At 31.4% G+C, this 20441-nt stretch overlaps 1 protein-coding gene across 1 annotated transcript in view; it reads right to left on the reverse strand.

Annotated features, from left to right (window-relative positions):
- LOC118198365 (uncharacterized) overlaps positions 1-15705 on the reverse strand; it is a 73807-nt gene extending 58102 nt beyond the window's left edge. Inside the window, exon 1 of the mRNA XM_085813936.1 lies at positions 15564-15705. The gene's annotated coding sequence lies outside the window, so the exon portion shown is untranslated. The remainder of the gene's footprint in view (positions 1-15563) is intronic.
- Between the last annotated feature and the right edge of the window lie 4736 nt (positions 15706-20441).

A 20441-nucleotide genomic window follows, 5' to 3' on the forward strand; every position in this document is an offset into this window, starting at 1 on the left:
CTACTCACATTCTACTAATCGATACACATCTTCATTCGGCCCACCAGCAGCAAAGTCGCTGAACACTGGTAGTTCGGTCCGAGGTTTGAATCCCTCGAACGAGCTGGTTTAATGGGCGTTTTCCTGTTTTTCTCCATGCATAACGTCTATACGAGACAGTTTCCCTTAGAAAGGTCCTCCAAGAAGGCATCCCTCCCCTTAGGAAGAGAGCCCTAATGTGCTTTGCCGTACTCTCAATAAACAATAAATAAACATTTCGGTAATCTGTAGGGAAAAAACTTATTGTTCCTACGATCGTTTGGGCATATTTTTCGTTAAACGAATCTGACAGTACAGTACTTTATGATATTTTTTAAACTTAGCTGATTTGGGGAATACATTTTACAATAAGAGTTTATTTTGGGAGCACGGCGAAAAACAGCACATTTAATAATAATAAATAATTTTTATAATTAGTATATAAAACTGGAATTAAAGCTGAAAATAAGTAATATTTAAATCTAAAACCAAGTGCTAAAGCAAACAATGTAATTAAAAAAATAAACCGCTACTCTCCAGCATATATATATATATATATAGCTTACATTTTTTAAATAAAAAAATTAAAATTTAAAAAATCTTGTGTTCTGGTGAGTAGCTGTATATTTTCGTAATTATATATTTATTCTTAATTATATATATATATATAATGTTGTATGATCTTTCCTACATATGGGTTCACTCTTTTTTGATATTTCTACTAAATTATATTAGGAGATAATATAATCAATATTTCTTTAGTATATATATATACATAATTAAGAAAATTATTAAGACCAAACAAATTGGTCTACCTTATTTTTTATTACATGCGCTATTCTTTTTCTTTTTTTTTTAATTTTAGAATGCACATTTTTGAAACATACCAATGCAAATATTAAACTTAAGTTTATTACAAGTTTTTAATAGTTTTATCACAGTCCTCTTAAGTTTTAACATCTCCTAATTTCAATCAGTAATATATTTACACTTCCTTTCCTAGCAGATAATCATAAATAGAAATTTAATAATTAAATTCGTAAATACATATATATAATCAAAGAATAATAATTAAATCATAAAAGGGGGCAACTTTCCAACAATAAATACTCAAATCAAAATTTAAAAAAAAAATTAAAGTGAAACAAAAACAATTCAATAAAATTAATTAAATGGTAATTCAGAAATCAAACAACAAAAATCAGCGTTATATTTTCAAAACTTTCACAGGACTAGTTTCGATGGTTTTAACGAACCACCATCCTCAGCTGCAAAACCGCGAGCAGCTGAGGATGGTGGTTCGTTAAAACCATCGAAACTAGTCCTGTGAAAGTTTTGAAAATATAACGCTGATTTTTGTTGTTTGATTTCTGAATTAGTATTTATTCGGCGTGTTATTGTGTCTTAATTAAATGGTATAAAATATATAACTGTTTAAACTTCCTTGGTCTTTTTCAAGAAGCTGCCGAAGAATATTCGACCGATCTATGCTTCTGAATTATATTTGGATCATTATGAATTCTTGTTACACTTAAAAAAATAGAAATTAAGTGCCAATTAAGATTATTTAATTAAAATAATCAAAATGCTTTAAGAGTGCAACAAAATTTTTAAAAAAAATAATATTTTAAATTTAATTAATCATCATGATATAATCTGCTCCGACGAGATGCCAAGAAAAAATACTCAACTCAAAATAAGTACAAAAATAAAAGAAAGTGAAAATAAACGAATATTCGAGTAAGATATCAGAAAAAGTTTGAAGTCACCAAAAACAATGTAGTAAATAAATTACTAACCAAAGAATAAGCAGCACTGTTAAAAACTTTTCTAAACCAAAAGAAACATGTTTAACTAAATATAAAATATTTAAAAAATTTTTAAGAAATTAAGTTATTAAAAAGCATATATAGATATATATACAAAAAGTAAGAAATTTGGAACCAATTTTACAGAAAAACCCAAAAGAAGTGAAATTCAGTACCAATAAATTTCAAAATACCCTAAAAATATTCAAAATAAGAATTAAGGAAATGTGAATCCTCCAAAACCTAAGAATTACAAAAACTAAAAAAAAAAAAAAAAAAAAAAAAAAAAAAAGAAGAGGAAATAAATCAAATCTGATATAACGTTATCAAGAGGAGGATATACTTATCAATACTGTCTATATTGATACATTTTAGCAGCATATTACGCGGAAGTACTTGAAATAATTATGTTTTTATGTGAAACATTTTCTGATACTCTAATATATACATATAAGAATACATATGGTTTAGTTTAGTTTAGTTTACGAGTATGCTGCAACCCTCCTGGCCGACAATAATCGGCCTCATGGTTAACGCAGCACACCCGACGCAGACAAACAACAACAAAATAATAATAATAATAATAATAATAATGAAATAAATAAACAAATAAATAAAATATTAAAATATTTAAAGCCCTATTCCTATGATAGTCTTGTTTTCATTCACAATCCTCATAATTTCTGTTGCATAGCTGTTCAAGAATTTTCTTTTCTCAATTACATTTTGTTCATTTATTTTTCCAAATCTCGTCCTCACACTCTCGGTCAGTTTACATTCTTCCATAAAATGAGCTGCATTTCCGTACTTCCCACAAGCCAAGCATTGATTATTGCCCTGGAGATTAAAACGTTTTAAATAGGCCGGGAATTTACCACGATCCGTGATAACTTGAATAGTATCTATATTATTAAATAGATCCATTTTTCTTTTTATGGTCAAAATCCTCAAGTAACCCTTATTTTTATTTGAACCATTCCATTCCCGAGCCCATTTCTCAATTATACTTGCTTTCATTTTTCTCAAGGTCATTCTTCTGGAATCAAGCCTCATAAATATCACCCTCTCCCAGGGCAGCCTCTTTAGCTAGCATATCCGCCCTTTCATTCCCTGTAACACCAATATGTGCTTTGACCCAATGAAAATATATACCATTTTTCTCTCTTATTTTGTTATAAATGTTTTTTATATCCAAAAGAAGTCTATTATTTGGTTCCGGATTTGCCAAGCCTTGTAGGGCCGAGAGAGCATCAGAATAAATATGTATTGTAAAGTACTGTTTTAAATTTTTATAACTCCACCGCAGTGCCTCTCTAATTGCAAACGCTTCAGCTTGATACACTGATTTATTTCCGTCTAATCGTATTTTTCTAGTATAGATTTCGACTCCGTAATAAAAAATAACAAAAATATGGTATATGTATATTAAAACAATACATATGGCATATGTATATTAAAACTTTAACGAATAAACAAAATATTAAGCTATATAATCTATTTCAGATTAACCGAGGTCCAATTAACGGGATCCGGATCATTGCTTAGCGACAAAAAACTACTGTCACACATTATCAGCGTAAAACAAAACTATCTACGGAAAATACAAAAACGAAAAGAAAGTGGTTGGGATAACAGAAGCGACTGCAAATGACATCCTATAATCATTTTTAACTTAGTTTCTTCTTTTCTAATGATAGTCATTCTTCCATTACTTAGAATATATTCCTTTTATTTCGTGTACAGATTTAATTTACATGACCAAATGAACTTAGTTTCCAGACTAAACTGTTGAATACACTCAATAATATATTAGTATTTTTCTGTCATTTATAACATATTTTATTTTATTCTTCTTTTCTGAATTTGCAACTGCCCTTTCATTTATATTGTTTTTGAACTGAAAGTAAACGTCGTTCTCATGTGCGTATTTTAATTAATTTAATTTAATTTTGTAATTGCATGTATTTTGATTAATGCCCATATTCTAATTAATCTCACGTTCAATCCTGTTAATCGGAAGTCGACTGTAGGCTTCCATTAAATTGAAAGAAGGAAAACAATGAATTCCCATCAAGAAGGGAAATAAATTAAAATAGTTTAATTGTGTGGATCCAGATAATCTTCATATTGTACACATAGATATTCAGTAGCCTAAGTGGCCCGCACTGCTTTTTATTGCGAAATTGCTATCAAGATATTAATTCCTTCATGACCTCAATGCTGACCTTAGAATCATCGTTGTGGGAGAAAAGTTAATAAAAACCTGTTTAGAAAGAAATAAAATGCTTGCTGCAAATAGGTCAAGTACAGGGAAATTGCACGTTGAAGGAGGTTCATAATAGTTTTATATGTATTTTAGATAGGCATTTGGAAAGGATGAAACAATTTCCTTTCATCCGTTATGAAAGATAGCTTCATGCACATATTAAGTGACCTTGCGTAACAAGAATAAAATCAGATAAATGTTATCAACAACATGAACAATTAAAGCGAACTTAATTTTTTCACTTTTTAATAGCTAAACTTCTTAAACTCTCCTATAGTAAAGGTTACTTGCATAGTTTTCAAGCGCATATAAATTATACTTGCAGTATTTAAAATAATCGTAGGTTTGTAAGGGATAATTAAAATACCTTGAAACATGATTACCAATCATTTTATGTGCTTATCATGTAGAAATATTTTAGCAATAGCAAAACATTTATCAGAAATGATTCATATTCTCTCCATAAATTACCTGACAGTCTCATTACTATGTTCACGTAGTTTCTACAATTATTTGAATCCGCTTTCGTCTTTGCTAGTCATGTTTGTTCACATGAGTCGTACACCCAAGCCAAAACTTACAGGACTTTATGTCCTGGATCTCATGTTAAGTTTTATTCCAAGTGCTTGGCCCTAAACTCTAAAATTTCCCAAAATGCTATGACTGAGTAATATCTTTTTGATTACAATTCCAAAATTATACTATATGTACAGTGACTCCGGTACTTTCGTCCAATAAGGACTTGAACGTATTTTTCCAACATTTCTTTGCATCAATCGACACGAGCCTTTTTTGAGGGCTCCTCAGATTATGCGGGATCTAACGCGAACAAATTCTTTTTCTGCCAAATTTTTATGTAATATCTTGCTTGTCAAATAATGCCCAAAGATGCCTCAGTCTCACGGTACGTCACGTGACGATCTTGCCGTATCAGTTCACGCACAGCATCGATATTTTCTGGCACAACAACCGATTTTGAACGGCCTTCACGGAATTCGTCTTGAAGCGAACGTCGACCACGAATGAATCCATTGTACCAGTTTTTTACAGTGCAGTAGGATTGTGTTTTATCGCTGTATAAAGAATTAAGTTTATCGAAGAACTCTTATCTCCATAATCCTCGGCGAAAATTATGAAAAATAATCGAACGAAAATGTTCACGAATTTGATGAATTTTTCAGTTTACTGTAAACAATACAAATCACGCTAAAATGGCAAAACGTTCTGAAGAAGATATGGTTAAAAATATCAACATTTCGATTGGAATCGTCTGCGGTCGCCTAGCAACGCTTACTGTTGCCAAAGCCAGAAATATAAATAGCAGCCCTCGCATGACCTCTCTTTATCGTCCAGATTTTTACGCGACAGGAGATATGAAATACAAAGTACATATTTTCCCACAGGAAATTTATTCCTTTTGTATACACAATATGTAAGGTATTTTCTACCTCTTTCCCGCCCGCTTGCCTTCGTGGTTAACTGGAAGCATACCCAACGCGTATTTGTGAGGTCTTGATACCCGGCGAAGGCACTGCTCAATTTTCATGTCTCTTGATTCAAAAAAAAAAAAAAAAAAAAAGAAAAGAAAAAAAGAAAAACCCCTAATGATTTTACAAGTGCCTCCCAAACTAAAAGGTGGTGGACCATAATTTGTCACCATTAGGATCTGGCGATTCGGTCCCCTAATCCCCCATCTCCCTTTAAAAGGGGGTGTATATAAAGTATTTTGTTCCTCCTTTTCCGCGTGCCTTCGAGGTGTAATTGGAAGCATATACGAAGCATATTCGAGAGGTCCAGGGTTCGAGTCCCGGCGAGGGCACTGCTCATTTGTCATGTCTCCTGCTTTAGAAATGTCTAATGACTCTATAAATATACTTATGAAAAGTACTAGTTTCAGAATTTGTATCAAGTATTCAAAAATAAATGAAAGGAAACCACGCTTTTATGAGAGAGATTTATTGCATAACAGATTAAATCTTCGTCATATTTGACTCTGCTGGACATAAAACTTCTTCAGTGTTTTTCAGCTTTGGACGATATTTGGATTTTCAAAGCTGAAAAAATCGTTTCACTTAAGTATGTGGTGCTTAATGGAACAGCCTTTATAACGTCATTTGAGAAATTGTGAGAACTTCAGTTCTAGGTCAGATCCAGAATTCAGTCAAGGAGTTTTGTCGAATTTTGAGTCACTCGGTAGCTCATAGATTTCTTTTGAACTTTATATGCGACAGGCGATTAATATCATTAATGTCAACCAAAAATGGTTTTTGAAACCAAGATAACTTTTCGAAATCAGAATTCGATATATTTGTATAAGTATTTGAAAAACTAGGGTTTTTAAGCGATTTATAATAATTTTTGAAAATTAAAAGTCAAAACGGGCTTTGTCCCTGAAGCACTATTGTTTTCTTTTTGCAATTTTGCGTTGAATCACTATAAACGACGAATCACTTTTCAAACAGTTGCCACCAAATGTTAGAGTCCTGCATTATATTTGAAAAGATTAAGTAATGAAAAATCTGCATAAATGTATGTCTGTTTCTCGCATTGTGATAAAGCAATGATACATAGAGCCATCGAATTTTGAATGACGTAATCCTCCTACGAATATGGGCATGTGAAAGACCAAATTTGAAATTTGGAATTTGTTTTGTTATCGATTTCATATTTTGTAAAACTTTAACGAATTTTTGCTTAACAAACTAAAGGATTTCAAAGCGTGGAAATTCTAAAGATATGTTCAATTTAAGTAAAATTATTTTGCGTTATTGCTCTTGAACTGATTTTATGATTTAAATGCGAAGAATATGATATTTAATAAATAAAAGTAACACACAAAACGTTAAAAAAACGCCCCTTTGGACGTAATCAATTTTTGTAATAAAATTTAAAAAATAATTTTTAAAATAAAATTTAAAAAATAATTTTTAAATGAGCCTATCTTTAGAATTTCCGATACACAATCCGTGCGCTGTAGACAAAAAAGTTTTTTTTTTTTTTTTTTTTTTTCTTCGTAGAGTGTTGCCATTACTGGCTTTCAAATCTTTGATCAAAAATTCTTTTACAGAAGTATAACAAAATCTGAAATAGATAATAAAACAAATTCCAAATTTGGGCTGCCAGATGCCCATATTCGGGTGGATACGTACGTTATTAAAAATTAGATGGCTCTAGGTACCGTTGTTTTATCACAATGCGAGAAACATAAATACTACATTTATGCAGATCTATCAGTATTTAATTTCTTTAAATATAATACAAGGCGATAATATTTTGTAGCAACAGTTTGAAAAGTGAATCGGACATTTATATTCAACCAACGCAAAATGCCAAAACGAAAATAATAATCCTTCAGGGAAATTGCTCCTTTGGACTAAAAACTTCAATTTTAACATTTGAAGGAAATCTACTGCTATTTTTTCTTTGAAGAAACAAGTTGATGATTTAGTTTCTGATAAAGAGCACAGCTTTGATAACCGTAAGTCATTCTGAAAGACAGCAGCAAGATCATTTTTGTTCGATTACAAATATCATAATCTCGTTTTCCAATAGCAATGATTTTCTACTCTTTTCCTTTTTGACATCCCTCTTTTCTGTGCCTAATCATAAATTTTTGTATTTGGAATCTATGACTTAATATAGATTTGAAAATTAGCAGCGGTTAAGAGCATAACTTTTAATGAAAAGTTAGTTTGACACCATCCTAAAGTACGTCATTTAATTCTGTCGCTATTTTGTTTGCTACAATGTCTTGAAATGGATAAAGCATTGAGTAAAAAGTACAAGATCATTACCAAGACTTTAAAAAATTATTTAAAACAAATATTTTTATTCGTCGTCGCTTTTGCATTACCTGTGCATACTCCAATGCCATTTTTCCTAAACCTGCAGCTATAAAAAATTCGTCATCTCTATTAGATGCATGTGTAGAGAAATATGATGTCATACGGCGATAGCAACGCCCTCAGCTGAAGTAAAAGTTAGATGTTAGATGCTAGACGGGAATGGCGCATTAAGCCATATCCTGTGATTTGTAGAATTTTCCATATGTTGATTTATTAACTGATTAACTGTATATATGTAAATGAACATTTAACTTATCGAATATAGATCAATCATAGATATAGATATTTCTTCATATAGAAGTATAGAATTTATATACGGTAGTCGTTTCGACTTAAAATAAAACCCATTTCGCGACATGGTGCATCGGTGCCATGAACCTTTGGCCAATTTTAAAAACTTGTGTTTTTTAATTTTGGAATAGCACTTTGTGCGAAGACTGCCAAGGTAAGCCTTATTTTCTATTTTGGCTATAATGGAAGATCTCATTGCTAAACTGAAATCTAAACGAAGGGTATTGAGGACCGCAGTGTCCAAGATATTAAAGAAAATCGAAACTGAATTGAGTAAAGATGATAGTAGTATAAATGTAAGTGTATTAGAAGACATTTTAGATCAGTTAAACGAAATATCCAAATCCTTGAGTGATTTAGACGCTCAAATAGAACGAGAATTAAAAGTCGAAGCCGACGAGTTTGAACTTGAAATCCCATCTGTTTTGGAATATGAAGAGAAACTTCAACTGTGGCAATTTAGAGGGGGAAAAAAGTTGAAGGAACTGAATAAGCTCGAAAATTCGGACAATGCAAGTAAAGAAATTTCTAATGAAACCGTTGTCCAAAAGTGAAAATAACAAATGCACTCGTCTTCCAAAATTAACCATATCTAAATTTTATGGTGATCCTTCGGAATGGTTAGAATTTATAGGTCAGTTCGAAAATGCGATTGATAAAAATCCGAATTTATCAAAAATAGAAAAATTAATTTATTTGGAAAGCTTTCTTGGTGGCTCGTATGTTACGTTCCAGAACTGTTACGTTCCAGATTCCTATTTGCGAATTAACTCTTAACTATTTCACTTGTTAGAAATCCTAATGATTAAGAAAACTTCTCGATCACACCGAAGTAAAGATAAGAAATCTTGAAGCATTAAAAATAGACTCTGATTCCTACCGAAATCTTTTAACACCTTGAATTTTGAAATTACTTCCTAATGAATTCGTTCTTGATTACAGCCGGAAAATTAGAGACGAAAATTGGGATTTTAAAGATCTGTTAGACCTTTTTAAGGAACGAAGTATTCAGTAAAGAACGAGCGGCTTCTGTTAATTAGAACTCTAGAGAGAAATATTCGCGATTAGAAAAGCCACTGCCCTTCTAATCTAAACATGCTCCCTCCAGCAAGCAGTGTACAGTTGAATTATCAGCTGCATCAGCCGAAACGCAGTGTTTGTTCTGCGGAAACGTCATAAGTCCACAGATTGCGAAATTTTAAGTGTGGAAAAGAAAAAAGAGATTTTGAAAAAGCAAGGCAGATGTTTCTTATGTTTGGACCAAAAGCATCGAATAAAAACTGTAAACAAAAAACAATCTGCGCCTTCTGCTATAATAAACACTCGAAAGCCATTTGTTATTCATTCCATCAGAAAAAGGATAAAGATAAACTTGAAAAGAAAACGTCGGATTCGAACGTTATTTCCGCTGTTTCGTCATATAATTCCGATAAAATAGATCTAATAAAATATTATTACAAACTCCTTCATTGATTCGAAATAACGACAAATCTGAAAATGTGAGAATTCTTTTTGATAATGGCTCAATGAGATCTTTCATAAATAAAGATGTATCTAGTAAAATGGAGCTTCCGATTGTTAGAAAACAATCACTTTCTGTTTATTCATTTGGAGATAAAACTGCATTAGAAAAAACCTTTAATGTTGTTAAAGCAAAATTAGAAAATGTTAGCGATCCCAATCTTAATGTATATATTGAGTTTCTTGAAACCGAAAGAAACCAATACTGTTATCTCCCCTCCAGATTTGAACTTTGCTAAGGAAATTAAAGTTTTACAAAATTTACAATTAGCAGACTGCTGTAGACAAAGTGACAAAATTGATATTCTCATAGGGGTAGATTTCTACTATTCTATAATTAGTGGTAAAATTAAAAGAATTTCGAGAAATGTAGTAGCCTCAGAATCTTTATTTGGGTGGTGTTTGCAGGGTAAAGTGTATAATGATCTTAGTGAATTATTAACTATGAAAGTAATAGTAAATGAAAACTTGATCTCAGATCAGTTACAACAGTTTTGGAAGCTAGAAAACTTAGGTTTAGAAAGTGATACTCAAAACGACAAAACTGTTGATTTAGAAATTATGAAATCTTTCGAATCTGATATTCAGTATAAGAACGGCAGATACCAAATAAAATTACCTTGGAAACCGAATTCAAAACATTTAATGGAAGATAATAATGATATAGTACTTGAAAGATTTAAAAAACTTAGTAACAAATTTTAAATTGATAACCCTTTGTTTGTTCAATACAGAGGTTTTAAAGGATTACGAGTTAAAACATATTATTGAACCAGTTCAGGAAGACAATCGAATTGATAAAACCCTATTTCATTTACCTCCTAGCGAAATCATCAGAAATGATAGAGCAACAAACAGACTAAGAATAGTTTATGATGCTTCAGCCCATAAAGACACTTTCTCTATATGACTGTATACTGGTCCTAATTTATATCCTGATATTTTTGATTTATTGATAAAATTTAGACAAAATTCGATAGCCTTTACGTCTGACATTACACAAGCATTTTTACAGAAAGAGTTAAATGAAGAGGACAGGGACGTTACACGATTCTTTTGAAAAGATGATTCTAATGATAGCAGTGAAAATTTAAAACCTTTAGATTTACAAGAGTTTTGTTTGAGATAATATCTAGTCGCTTTCTCCTAGCTGCTACTATTAAACATCACCTTAAAAAATATTCAGAAATATATCCTGAAACAGTAGAACTCTTAAACAACTGTCTGTATGTTGACGACAATATTGGTTGTCAAGAAAATTTAGAACAAGGCCTGCTGAAAACAAGTTTAGAAGTTCTGAACATTTTTAATGAAGCTATCATGTCACTACATAAGTGGCATACTAATTCGAAAGATCTCAAAGATATTTGGCATCACAAAAAATTTTCGATACGAGAATCTCCTGAAGTTGTCCCGATCAAAGTGTTAGGAATTAACTGGGATACGGATAATGATAATTTTTATTTTGACACTCAGCACTTGACAAATTTCATTTCCTCGCCAATTAACTCAAAACGTTTTCTATTTTAAACTGCAGGCCGTATTTTTGATCCTGTCGGATTTTACGGCCCTTTCACTAACAGAATAAAGTGTCTGATTCAGGAAATCTGGTCTGCCAAAATTGATTGGGACGATGAACTGCCACCTGATCTTAGTTATAAATGGAAAACCTGGTACGAAGAAATTGAAGAACAGAACCACTTCACGATTCCCCGCTATTATTTAGAGGGAATATTAGAAGTAGACGTGAAATAAATAAAAGTCTATAGCTTTTCTGATGCTAGTTTGAAAGCTTATGGATGCGTGGTATATCTAAGAATAAGTTTGAACAATGAAACTTTTCAAGCAGTTTTTGTTGCTTCCAAGAGTAGAATTGCACCCCTGAAATCCCTTACACTTCCTAGATTGGAGCTCTTGGGCGCGCTTTTGTTCGCCAGACTAAGTTATAAAATCGCAAAATGTTTGAAATACGAAGTAATCCCCTTCCATTGCACTGACACTCAAATAACTTATTTTTGGATTCATGGATCTCCCGAAAGATTTAAACATTTCATCAAAAACAGAATTTATGAAATTCAGAAAGTAACTGAAAGCAATAATTGGTATTATTGCCGTGTAGAAGATAACCCCTCCGATCTCATATCACGAGGAACTAATGTTGCTAATTTAAGAAATTGCCAACTTTTGTGGCATGGACCACCCTGGGTTTTACAGTCTTCAGAATTTTGGCCTTCTGGTAATGTAGACGTTGTTGAAGAAGAAAATTTAGAATATATAAAGAAGTTTCCTTGTGCCCAACAGTATAAATGTATCGTACAAGAGAAGGATGAATTATTTGATATTTCTAAGTATAGTAATCATATGAAAATATTAAGAATAACAGCTTGGATTAAATGCTTCACTTTGAAAACTAGGAAACTTGCAAACTTGACAGATGTTCCTACAGCTGGAGATCTTAAAGATGCAGAAGAGTTCTGGATTCGTAGAATTCAAAGAATAGCATATAATTCGGAAATTTTGGCATTAGAATCTGATAAAAGCATATCGACAAAGTTATCCATATATTCCTTTTCCCCGTTTTTAGACGATAAAGGAAACTTACGGCTTGGAGGAAGATTACAATTCTCCGATTTCAGCACGGAAGAAAAACTTTCTATTCTCTTGCTTCAAAATTCAAAATTTACGGAACTGATTATTGAAAAAGAACATGACAAGTTAATGCACAGTGGATTTACAGCCACTTTGACCAGCCTTCGAAAAGAATACTGGATACCGAAAGGCCGACACCTTGTGAAGAAAATACTTAGAAACTCTTATTTGTAGAAATTATACAGCAAAACCTGCTCAGCAGATGACCGCACAGCTGCCAAAAGACAGAATAGTTCAGACTCCATCATTTCTTGTTTCAGGAATGGACTTCGCAGGTCCTATTTGGGTTAGATCAGCAACCGGAACTGAGAAATCATACATAGTTCTTTTCACCTGTGCCCTTTACCAGAGCCTTTCATTTAGAGTTAGTCTCCAAAATGTCAACAGAAAATTTTTTGAGGGCTTTTCGCGATTCGTATCAAAACGAGGACATTGTGACACAATTTACTCGGATAAGGCCAAAACCTTTCAAAAATTAAGCCGACAATTCGAGCATTTTTCAAAAAGGATTCTGAAGGATTCCAAATTTCAAGATTTTATTGCCTGTAAGAAGATAAGCTGGAAATTTATTGCAGAACGTGCTGCATGGCATTGTAAGTTAAAGACCTTTAACTTACAATGCCTTGGAAGAATCAGAGCCTCTCACACCAGCACACTTTCTCAACTTTGGTCGAACAAATCATAATTATCACCTTCATTTTATCGAGATGATTGACAAGAATTCGAATAGAAGTTATCTGATGAAAAGACAAGTGTACCAAACTACACTTTTAGAACGTCTCTTAGAAAAGATGGAAGGAAAAATATCTACTTGACTTGCGAACGGCTCCCCATTTGGATACTCCTAACCCAAGTAAAGAATTAAAAGTTGGAGATGTCGTTCTTTTGCAAGGGTCTACAAAGTCCAAACTCGTATGAGAACTTGATGTGGCTGTGGAGTTATATAGAGGACGAGATCAACATGTTCGTTCTTGTTTAATTAAGACGTCCAAAAGACAAATTAAGAGACCCGTACAACTCTTATACCCTTTAGAAGTTGTGAACCAACCTGAGAACTATTGATTGAACTATTGACATTTTTTAAACATTTGATGAGAACTTTTTAAACTTATAGATTATTCAGTAATTTTTTATGTTTAATTGATTAATTTGTTTTATTTTATATTTTCAGTAATTTCTTATGTTTAATTGATTAATTTGTTTTATTTTATATTTTAATAGATATTCAAGAAGATTTTTTTTCTTTTTAAATTGTTACAGTAAGTAAGTATTTTCATTTTATTTGGATTTAATTGTTATTCTGTTTAATTGTGTGAACTCAATGAGTTCAGGTGGAGTGTAGAGAAATATGTCATACGGCGATAGCAGCGCCCTCAGCAAGTAAAAGTTAGATGGTAGACGGGAATGGCGCATTAAGCCTTTGATTTGTAGAATTTTCCGTATATTGATTTATTAACTGATTGACTGTATATAAATAAACATTTAACTTAACCTTGTCGAATATAGATCAATCATAGATATAGATATGATGTTCTTCATATAGCAGGATTGATTTTAGATACGGTAGAACTTTCGACTTCGAATAAAACCCCTTTCGCGACAGCATGTCTTTCCCTCTTGTATGTTTCTTCCGAAAAGCGACAAAACAACAATTCTTCATTTTTTTTTTAATAAAAGTATCTGACATATATCAGTAACCTAGCTATTTTTAAACATTGTTTCGTTCAAATAAATTGTTATTTCTCTGTGTTCTTTAAGAATATCAATCTCTGTGTTCTTTAAGATTATACTCAAATTCATCGTTGCTAATTTCAGAAATTAGCAGTGACTAACTGCGGTAAAGGAATTTTCCGAATTTCATCGTAAACATCCGAAATTCCGAGAAATATTTCCGCCTTTTCATAGCAGCAGATAATACAATGATGTTCTCCAGTGGTGTATAATTTGAATTTTTTTATATATTACTATTATTTAGAAATCCGATATGAAAAACGCGAGAAAATAATTTTCGCTAACAGTCATAAATTTCTCAAAATATTGTTTTCCTTTATTTGAAGATTTTAACAGACGTTCGAAATATTCTTTCGATTTCATTCTTTTTGTGCAAAAGATGCTGGAATTCAAGATGCCATTTAATTTTGATGGCTTCATATTCATTATAGCTAAAACATTAATGCAAATTAAATAAAGAGGTTGCTCATTACCACCACAGTTGTTGAAAGTAAAGCCAAACTGGAGTAATATCTCACCAAATTTTCTTTTCGTATCTTAGATGAATTTTCTAATCACTAGATCTTGCTTCAAGAATCTTTGTAACATCTGCGCCATTAAATTTGTTAAGTTCAACCATTTATTCGTGAGTAAAAAATATTTTATTCTAAAATATAAATAAAATAATGCCTCTCATAATAATTATTCAAATAAATACCAACCTTAGTTGAATAAAATAGTGAAATGTAATACTGTATTGCTTTTGAGATGTACACACTTGTTGTGATGAAACAGAAACAACTTCGTTATTATGATACAATTACTGGTATATTTCAATATGTAAATATAATTTACAGCTCAACTTGAGCAGTATTACTATTTTATAATACGTCTGTACAAAAGATATAATATATTAAACTATGAGGTATTAAACTATAATAGGTAATGAAGGGATTATGACAAATGCTTCTTTAAATTAACGTATTAACGAATTAAATTTTCGCTACTCCAGTATTTCGGTTTGGGACTCCCTCTGGAATCACGACCCACAGTTTAAGAAACACTGAACTAAGATATTGTTCCGATAATCACAGAAAATAAGTATTATTATTTTAAAAAATAGGTATTATCATATAAATAAATATTGAATACATTATAGACCCACATGAATACAAATAAATACAAAATTATGCAGTCAAGAAAGAGAGGAAAGACATTCCCCCCCCCCCCGAAAAAAAAATCTCGTAAAATCAATTTTGATTTACTAGCTTTTAAATAAAATTATAGAAAAACAGAATTTAATTTTTTTTTTTTTTTTTTTCTTTTTTTTTTTTCTAAATTTGCGATATCTAATTGCAGAAAGAATGAAAATTTAGAACACAGTACACCTATTCGTTTCTAAACTGCATAGATAATATAATATGCACTGTTAAGATAAGACAATAGTTAACTTACCGTTAAAGCGCAGAGGTGAAAGGATCAATCACTTTCAGAGAAGCGCTGAAATAAACTCTCACGCGCGTACAGAAGAGGCGTTCCATTTTCCACTGTTTCAAGGAAGGTCGCCACTCATTGGTCAAATAAAGAAATCCCTTTCTAATAGCATAGAATTAATTTTCAAAGAAGTGTTGCTCTGTGTTGCGAGTAATATTCTAAATCATATATTTGTCCACAAAAGAAATGATTGACAAGCAGAGGTAAACTTCTAAGCACATGGCAAAAAAAAAAAAATGAAAAAATTTAAAAAGCAGCTTGGAAGAATATTTTTAAAGACTGAATACAATACCTTTTAACATCTTCTTTAGGAAGAATTCATTAATATGAGATTTTATAGCAAAGGTATACTGCAGAAACAGATTTTTGATGATTTTTGCAATAATGCATCCATAAGGTATTAAATTTTGCACATGTGGTCATATTAACTACGCATTGTAGAATGTTTAGCAAAGCATAATCAAGGCAAGAATACTGTTTTCTTTTTAATGAAATAAACATTTGTAATTTATATGTTTTTATTCTCTAAACTTTCTTATAACTCTGCTTGATCTTGAGGTGGGTCAACATTCATTAAATATGATACAAAACACAAATACACCTTTTGTTGTCATATCAAAATAAAGTGAAAATAAATGGAAATATGGGAAACTCATATTTTAAAATGAGTTTTTCACTTGTTTGGGTTTACTAATTTTTCATTTGTAGGGGTATGAAATCTTTTACAAAAGTAGATCTGTTCAGTTGTAGAGACATAAGAATTTTTTTTAGAAGTAGGCAAGATGAAAAATTATAGCAATCGCCTTCGCCGGGAACCGAACCACGGACCTCAGGAATACCGGCCCAGCGTGCAGAACCACTACACCACGAAGGCACGCTAGGAAGGTGGGATAAATACCTTATACAGTAATAAATTTTAAAATTTATAGCAATATTTTTTTATTTATTGCTAGCAAAGTATAAGTAAAGGAAACGAAAGCGTATAATTTTGAATTTATTAAACATTAATGAAGGTAGGCGTCGCATTCCTAATTTAAGAAAATAAGGTACTCTTCTGTTTTGAAGGCCGTAAAAAAATTGCAGCGAAAATGTATGCGCAAAAGCACCAAATCTAGCAAACGCGCCCATTTAACAGCGCACCAAATCTAGCGTACGTGCTGGTTTCAGATTGCGTGAGTTTACATAGTTCTATATTTCTTAAAACGCCATTAAAATACTAGTTTAATCTTTAAATTCTTTTTTGATTTTAAATCCTTCTTTGATATCCTATGGATTTAACAATTTGGGAATTGCCCATGATGAAAAGTCGGCAATAGAATTTTGGGTAAAGTGCAGAATCACTCACTGCTTGACGCGTTTTTAAGAATTGGACATACTCGGTATCCATGTGCACATCGACCTATTTTCACTTAAAAAAAAATCCCAGAATTGCACAAAAATGGCACTGCGCACCCCCTTGACTTTATCTATGTACACATCGACCTATTTTCATTTAAAAAGTAAAATAAAATTGACAAAAATCCAGTTGTTTTTACCCTTGTAAAAAGCGGCAAACAAATAAGTCAGCGATTCTGCACTTCTGAATTCCGATTTTGAATATTTTCAAAGAAAAGACATCATTCATTATAGAAAATTACGTTTGAACAACCAACGAGAGGAAATTATGCTTTAGCGATAAGTCGGTAGCGAAATAGCGATGCAGGCATCCATTCAGTTATGTTTAGCAATTTTTATATAAATTATAATAATGATTTGAAATAGTTATTTACTCTTATGCTTCCAGTCATATTTAGCCTTTTTCATATAAATTATAATAATAAAAAAGTGTTATATGAAATTAACTTTTCATCTAAATTAAAACATCAATCTTAGTTATTTACTATTATATTTCCTTTCTTGCCGCAATTATTAGGGTTGCCGCAATTATTTTTGGCAGCATTGGCATCAACAATAGTTTGGCGATTTTTTACGGCCCTCGAAACTGAATAGTACCGAAAATAATTTCATTTCACAAATTTTGATGGTTAAATGTAAATTAGCAACAGCAAATGTACTTTGTGATAGACTAAACGTGTTGACGCTTATTAAAAATATGTTTTCTGACCATTAGGAAACAAAAAGTCGTAATCACTATTAATGAATTGAATTGTGTCCAAATTCTAAATGTCATAAACACCGGCTACTCTGTTTTTGCAGCTACTGAATTTAGTTCTACGTCCAGACATAGCACATGCCTAAAACAAGATGTGAAATAACTGTTCTTTTAATTTAAGCCTAAAGGTGAAAATCAGTGTCCATAAATACGATATCCGCTTCATGGTGAGCTCAAAGAGTGTCAATTAGAGTAACCCCCGCAATTACGTAATTAATGCGTTCCTTAGTATTCCACTTGAAAATAAACAGTCTTCATCTGCATGCAATTAAAACATGCAAACTAAAACACAATAAAACAAAAATTCAAATAGAACCACAAAGATCGTAGTAATTTTAAAATAGTACAAAACTGAATGATAAATTGATGATGGGATTCAGGGTAAATAAATTTTTCTTCAACTTGATTCTAAACCTTAAATTCGAACTAAATGAATTTTTATTTGAACCAATCATTTCACGTTTTAATAGTGTATCTGAATGCATTATTAAAATGTGAATATAGTGTTATTAAGAACCTTGCTTTTCTGCTTTATGTGGCTTAGTTTGTCCATTAACAACAGATAAATTACATCTGAAGGGGAAATTAAATATTTGATGCTTTGCTGAAAGGCAACATCTCGCACGCAGATTATAAAACATTTCATTCCGGCAATGGCAACGCTGGTTTTAATTTCGCTGGATTTATCAATCAAAAATCTGTTCTCTAATCAATAAATTGCATACCAATTTTAAAAATCGAAGCCACAACAAATTTCCAAATCTGCTATTCAAAACAGTTATTTAAAAGTAGTCTAGAAATAATTAGCTATAAAATTTAGAAATATATAAATAGTCTAGAAAAAGCAGCACAAAATATATTTTATGTGGAATAAATCTTTACGAAAAGTAAAAGAATATAAGTAAAAGCAAATATAAATTATCAGTTTAGAGTTTGGACTTTCTTTGGTAGAATAAACTAGCATCATGTAGACTTGGAGTGAGTCATCGCTTAACCCTTTGGTTGTATCATATCCACTCTAGTAGACAAAAGTTTAAGTTTGTTTATTCTTCTGTAAATGCCTTAACAGATTCCATTCCTGTGTTTTTTCATTCTATATTATTAGAGCTTTCAACTGTCGATCATAGATGACTATATAGCATCACTAAGTAAAGCATTGCTATTTGGAAAATGGCTGCTACTTCTGTTTCCAAGTTAGTACAATTTCTCATAGTAAACATTGTATAATATTGCTTACATTTTCTTATACTGCCATTTTTTATTCATAATTAGTAACTTTAGACATTTTATTTTAAATGTAAGTTTGAGAAAATTGTGGAGTGGGTAGATACAGATCTACCAAAAAGAGTGAATTGAAACCCAAATGTACTGCTTATCAAGCCAAAACACCACTGGAAATGTTTATGTTTGGCAAGGAATTTCTAGAACATTTGACATTTGAATCCAATAGGTACAGGTTATAAAATCGAAGCAAAATGAATTCAACCACAATTGACGAAATGAAGGTATTTTGGGGGGGATCTGTATGTACATGTCAGTTGTAGATTTACCATTTAGAAGATGGTAATGATCACAGCAAACAAGGCAGGAAATGATTTCAAATGCAATGACTGTAAATCGTTGGGAAGAGATTTGTATGCATGTACGTATATGCATGCTGTCCACTGTAGTGAACAAACTGAAGCAATTATTTACAACGAAATTTGAATAATTTTTTTTATTATTATTACTAAGGTTATATTAAGTAGAAAAAATACAAACATTTTCGTTTAACTTTGTATGGAACAAAGGGTTAAGTTAACGAAACAGGCTTGAGATGGTCAAACTAATCCTTTTATTAAATCAGAACTTGAACATAAAATGCACATCTCGTGCCTACAAATCAGTCATCGCTTGTGGCAATGTAACTTAAAGTAACAATCAAATTCAAACTAAGCCTGGTAGTCAAAGACTACACAATTGATTTTAAATTCTAAGTTCGCTTAGAATTTCTCACCGACGTAATAATAAAATGTCAGCAGCAATAATGCAAAGCCGAAGAATTAAACTGTCAAACTAAGCCTGGTAGTCAAAGACTACACAATTGATTTTAAATTCTAAGTTCGCTTAGAATTTCTCACCGACGTAATAATAAAATGTCAGCAGCAATAATGCAAAGCCGAAGAATTAAACTGGTTAATTAAAATAATAATAACACTACAAGTTTAAAAAATGAGAAATAGAATTGCTCGATAGGAAATATAAACTCAGTAGTTAAAATGTGTCATAACATAAAGATGTAGCTCGCCAAAAAAAAAAAAAAAAAAAAAAAAAAAAAAACATTTATTTTGATTTTTAATGAGATTTTATACAATTATGCAATAAAGTAAAAGGAAATGGGAATACAGCTGTGGAATAAAAACAGAATTCTCTACAGAAAAGTAAACATGTTAAAAACATGCATTAGGAATAAAGATTACCAAAAATTCGGTTACTCATAAGGAAGCCTTTCTGAGCAGAAGCTAATTTTGAAATATTTAAATTATTTTTATTTTAATTAAGGATGCAAAGTAATTCGCTTCTTTAAAATTGGACCTGTGATGCAAAAAAAAAATGAGGACAAATTCGTTTGTGATTTTTGAAAGAATAATATTTCAGAAAGTTCCGTTTCTAAATTGTTTTGAATGGTTGGCCGTAAAACTATAATT

The sequence above is a fragment of the Stegodyphus dumicola genome, chromosome 3 (assembly GCF_044657685.1).
Source record: "Stegodyphus dumicola isolate Sdum_Otavi_A_Nest chromosome 3, ASM4465768v1".
NCBI classification, from domain to species: Eukaryota; Metazoa; Arthropoda; class Arachnida; order Araneae; family Eresidae; genus Stegodyphus; species Stegodyphus dumicola.